The following is a 6,374-nucleotide window of genomic DNA, read 5'->3' as shown; positions in this document are numbered from 1 at the left end:
GTCATCATTTTCTTCTTGTGCTTGTGTTGGCCTCAGCAGTTTCTCTCAAAAAACATTTTACGACGTTATTTTCGCTTTAGATTAATCAGTGCAACCTACAAGTACTTCCCAATGATTAAAAATTATAATGTATTTAAAAATTATATGTATTTATAATGAATGTGAATCTGATATAAATGGGTGTTTTTATTCCCCGCTTTTTTTCGGGTCTCTGTTTATTATTGTTTATTATTTGTTTGTTTTGGTAATTGTGCTCCTACACACTAGTATATTCCACCCTTCTCAATCACTGTGGTGTCAATATTTTCTTTGTTTCTTGTGTTATAAAAATGTAAACAAATGTCGTCTGGTATACGTCATTAGCTTAATAAAGCACATATAAACAATAACTCGAACATTAACATGCAAACGATCAAGTCTGAGAAGATGCAATTAACTGTTTAATAGATGAAATTGATGCAACACCTGCAACACCATTAAATGCACCTGGAATGTTCAAATTGTTTGGATATAAACTGTTAAACAGACAGTTTACATATTTTCTCCTCAGAAGGCTCATGTACTTACCTGTATAGTGATGTCATGTACACTGTCACTGTCTGAAAACTGAAAACAAAAAGCATTAACTACCAAGTACCCTAATCTTAAAGAAACTCTAATATTGTCAATAAACCGAAAATCAGACCATGATATCAGGGATCAGGCGAGTTCTGTAATTTTAGCCTTTTATATACACATTGCTCTTCTTTTAGGATGCAAAAAAAACAATTGGACGTTAGCTGCTATGTATTAACCATCAATCTATCACTACAATATAAATAGTTTAATGCGTCAATTTAATCACGAGCGCCCCCTTGAGGAAAAACAGCGGAACTGTCTGTTTAGGGATATTTGCGAAGATGTATGAAAAGCCTTATGAACACCATAAAGGTGGCAATGAATCTGAGAAATAATAATAATAATAATAATAATAATAATAATAATAATAATAATAATAATAATAATAATAATAATTGGGTTTATCAATTACACAAAAAAGAAAACATTCCCCACACCATTGCACCACCTCCACCAGCCTGGACTGAAAACACAAGGCAGGTTGGTTCCATGGATTCATGCAGTTTGTGCTAAATTCTGATCTTGCGATCACCACAAGGAGAGATTAAGACTAGGCTATGATTTTCCAGTCTTCAACCGCCCAACTTTCGGTAAGCTCCACTGCAGCCTCAGCTTTCTATTTTTGCCTGACAGAAGTGAAACCTGACATGGTCTTCTGTTGTTGTAGCCCAACCGCATCAAGAATGAAAGAGTTGTGCATTCTGAGATGCACTTCTGCTCCCCATAATTATGCAGAGTGATTACCAGAGTTACTCTGCCACCAACAACCATGCCCTATTCAAAATTTCAGAGGTCACATTTGTCCCCATTCTGGTGGTCGATGTGAATATTACCCAAAGCTGGTGCCATTAGAACTAGGGTTGTGTGCTCAGCCCACTGCTGCTCACTCTGCTGACTCACAACTGTGATGCAATGCACAGATTGAACCACATTATCAAGTTAGCCGATGACACGATCGTGGTGAGTCTCATCAGCAAGGACAACGAGTCAGCATACAGAGAGGAGGTGCAATAGCTAACAGCCTGGTGTAGAGCCAATAAGCTGTCTCTGGACGTTGACTTCAGAAGAACACCATGTGATCATTTTCCACTGAACATCGGTGGATCCACAGTAGAGATCGTCAAGAGCATCAAATTCCTTGGTCGTCATCTGGCGGAGAACTTCACCTGGTCCCAGCAGCATCTCTACTTCCTTCGAAGGCTGAGGAAAGCCCATCTCCCTTCCCCCATCGTGACCATGTTCTACAGAGGGACCATCGAGAGCATCCTGAGCAGCTGCATAACTGCCTGATTTAGGAACTGCACCCAAATCACAAGACCCTGCAGCGGATAGTGAGGACAGCTGAGAAGATAATTTGAGTCTCTCTTCCCTCTACTACAGACTTTTACACCACACACTGCATCCGCAAAGCCAACAGCATTGTGGATGACCCACACACCCCTCACATTCACTTTTCACCCTCCTGCCATCTGGAAAAAGGTACAGAAGCATTCAGGCCCTCACTGTGCAACAAACACACTCATTCAATATAATCTATGATATAATCTATGTTTACATCATCCATATTAACACTAATAATATGCTGTTTATGCACAGACATTTTTAAGCTGTTTTGCACATCAAAATTCAATGCTGTTACTGACAGTGTACACATGTTTACAACCCTCTTACTGTTTACTAATCTCTTATTTGCACAATGCCAATGCAGTATGGGCGGCACTATTTTAGTTATATGTCCTGTAGCATATTGTATTGTTTGTTTGCACTGTCCATGTCTTGCACTGTTTGCACTAGGCTGCACACTTTGCACTTTAGGTGGCTAGGACAACTTACTCTTTAGTCCTTGGCTCTGTGTTGTTTTATGTAGCACCATGGTCCTGGAGAAATGTTATTTCACTTCACTATGTACTGTGTCAGCTATATATGGTTAAAATGACAATAAAAGCTACTTGACTTAACTGGCTGTTTGGGGCACTGCATTTTGTGGGTTGGTATCAGGAAGGTTTCTTTTTGCTTCCAAAAAGCTTGATATGGAGGCAGTGTCAAACATATGACTTAGAAACTAGACAATGCAGAATTAACTGAAGTATGGCAGTCTCAATATATATGCTCTATTATCTGCTTTTTAAATTTTATTGTTCCCTCATTGTGCCTGATATATAGAATGATACCCTGATTAATTCTTTTATATCCATTACTTGTCTTGTGCATGTCAACAATCTTCAATTTACTGTGTTGAAAGCTCTTTCCTGACTAAGCTAATTAATAGCCAATTAAATGACTACAGGGCTCTAAAACAGTGATGTGAAGGCCCATTAACTTATTAAATTCACTGGATGTGTTAATAAAAGGTGACACTGGCGGCTTTATGTAATTTGATATAAATTTTATATTTCATTTATAATTTCATATAATTTTCATTAAAACAATTTAGAGATCCAACCAAAATCCAGATGTCTTTGTAATAAAAATGATATTTGTTTCTTCATTTAATTACAAATCAGATAAAATAGATATAGACATTAGGTGTGAAGGCCCGCTGCTCTTTGCTGCAGCTTGGATTGATCAGTCTAGGGCTGAAGGTGCTAGGCTGACACTTAGATAGTCATGGAGAGGGTGCGAAACATTGTCTAGGATGAGCAGCAGCTTAACCCGTCCTCTTCTAGGGAATCTAAGTTGGTCTCAATTACAAGTTTAGCTTTCTAAGTTTGTTCAGTCTGATTGCACCTCCTGTCTTAATGACACTCCTGTGGAGCTCCTGTGCTGCATACCGCCTGTTCTGAGACACAGTGTTATAGGCACACCAACTGAGGTCTGGATATCAGGGAGTCTGTGAAACATTGCTATATTCTGCAACAAGCTATTAACCAAAAACCTACAAACCAAAAATGTGGTGCTTGCTGTAGCTGTACCGCAAATCTTTCTGGCGCTGCTTTAAGCACCTGCTTATACTTCTCCCATCTTGTCCAACTTGGCTCCTTTCAAAGCAAGTGTACTCCTCTTGTCTTTATCTGTCTTTGCCCTGGATCTTGTCCCATTGAGGCTTGGGGGAGCTTCCCACATACCCCACTATTGTCTTGTGCCTCAGCAGTGTCCCTGATAACACCAACTTGCTGGGTCTTGTGTCCTCCACTTCCTATCTGTCTGGATTTATTTGTACTGTTCCACCAATATAAAGCTGAGCTGTTCTTAGGTTGCATAGAATACCCAGCCACCTGTGGAAGGAACTGGAGATCTTCTTCTCCAAGCCTTAAATTGTGTTCATATGTATCTTATACACAAGTAGCTACAAACAGATGTGAAGTACGATAGCATTGTTTGTAAATCCAGGCCTTAAATCTTTCTAGGTACAACTGACTTGTCCTCACTAGTGAACTAAACATTGAGTTCCTCGTAGGTATGACTGGCTTCCCTTAGATGGCAACAGTCAGATGGCCCTCCAAGATGAGCAGTAAGACATAATTTATAACATACCCTGGAGTCAGCTTTTAGTATCACCCCTAGCTGCTCCTTCTATGATTCTGATAGCATTTCTTTCAAAATGGTGCCAGTCACACTGCCTGCTGGCTGGAGGCCAGTTGATCCACTGATGTTGCACTAGAATTCATGGCAAGGAGTTTTAGGCTTTTTTAGGTTCTGAACTCTGTGGAGTGATCCAGGTTGTGCTCTTCCTGTCAGTTCTGTGTGCTGTGTTCTGTGTGGCAAGCAATTCTGGTCTGCATGATTGTTAAGCTTTGATGCAAGAGACTTTGCTGCAAAATACAACTTAAGCTGGAAGTTGATCATTCATATGTGTGGGTCATCTTCCATAGGGCCTTGGCTCCATCTAGGGTGAATTGTTATGCATTTCACCCAGTGTTATGAGGACAGGCCCTGTGACCCTAACCCTGAAAACTGTAAACTGAAGGTAAATGAATTAATCTCCCTCACATGAAGAGCTGTTGTAGGGAGTCATAAAAGAGTTTTTTATATCAAACTGCAAAATGTCAAAAAATATTGAGATTTTGTTTTCATCAACCTTACAATTTTTTGTTACTGGTGAAGATGAAGGAGCAATAAATACGCCATATTGTGTTGGAATAAGTTATATTTGTCCTCTGTCCTAATGGCTTGCACAATTTTTACTCAGATATGTCTATATTTACATTTATTATAGAAATATACCTTGCTTCTGTTCATCTCTTGTATTCACCTACACATTCACATACAGTTCCCATAATGCAGATCAGCAATTATGAGCTATTATTTTAATGAACTATATTCTCTTACTTTAAGTCTATACAGTTTCTACATATGTTCAAAAGTAATACAATAAAAAAAGAATTGCATTAATCATTAAATCAACTACGCTGTCAAAGAAGATAATATAGTTGATAATATAGATGACATCACTGGGATTCAAAAACATTAGTGCATGGATAATAATCACAACATGCATACTAACATTTAATAAACAATTTTAAAATGTCATTAAATGGTATTTGGGGGATTACTGTTGGATCTTTGATTTAAAACGAACTTATGTATTTATGTTAAATATTTTTTAAATATTCTGTTAGCCCACTTGTTCAGTATATATTCTGATTCACTAAATATAACAGTTACTCAATAGCAACACAAACATGTGATAGCATTGAATGAATTCTTGTTATAGAATTGTGCATTACTGTTTTCATCAGTCCAACACTGCATTCTTGCTGAATGTCTCTGCATCTTTCTGGATCAGTGAGCATCATCCTGCCAGCAATGAGAAGGTGATAGATCTGGTGGGAACCATGTCCATATAGGACATAGAATGTTACATTCAGAAGTGACATTCAGGCCACAGTTGCAGGAGACAGATCAGAGTGACTTGGAATTTGAATGGAATTTGATCATGAGTTGTTCATAGTTTTTGAAAATCCTTCAGTTTTTTAGTAATGACTGCTAGTTGGGAGTGGTAGCTAAAGTGGTTAAGGCTCTGGCATGTTGCCCAGGAGATTGGGGTTCAAGCCCCAGCACTGCCAAGCTGGCAGTGTTGAGCCCTTGAGCAAGGCCCTTAACCCACCTGGGTACAGGGGCACTGTATCATAACTGACCCTGTGCTCTTACACCAACTGCCAAGGATGGGATATGTACAGCAATGTATTGGTGACAAATAAAGACAACTAATCTTAGTGGGTCAAGCTAAAAGAATAAATGGAAGTTTACCCACACTTTTCGGCGGCCAGGGTCCCCCTTAAAAGTTAAATATATACAGACCCCCACAGTACTGATTTCTATTATGAATATAATCTAACTATTGAAATATATACATTATTTTTTCTATTTAATGCATCCAAAGAACACTGCTTTAAAAGCCATTCATACAGGCTAATAACTATAAGAACTCAGTAATAAATATATAATAATTTTGATGCTAACAGTTATAATAACTTGGGGTACCCAGACCAGACTTTCAGAACGACTGCAAGTCCCTGCATGAAACACAAGCACCTTGACTGTGGAAAACAAAACATTTTATTTCTGAGTTTCAAGACATTTTCTTGACTTACAGACAACCGACATACTGACCAGCGCGCCATGTTATAAAAAAAATTAAAATAAACAAAAATAAACATCAGTAATAATAATAATTCAAAAATTAAACAGTGTTATGGGATTAATATTTTATCTTATAATTAGGTGAAGTGGACGTCATATTATCGTCGCGCGCTGCCCAAAACTCTTAAAACTGCCTTCTAACAAGGAATACGAACAAAATGAGGAAACAGGTC

Source organism: Hemibagrus wyckioides, linkage group LG13 (genome assembly GCF_019097595.1).
Source record: "Hemibagrus wyckioides isolate EC202008001 linkage group LG13, SWU_Hwy_1.0, whole genome shotgun sequence".
Classification (NCBI taxonomy): domain Eukaryota; kingdom Metazoa; phylum Chordata; class Actinopteri; order Siluriformes; family Bagridae; genus Hemibagrus; species Hemibagrus wyckioides.
The sequence above is the reverse complement of the archived record's forward strand: the minus strand, read 5'-3'. Positions refer to the sequence as shown.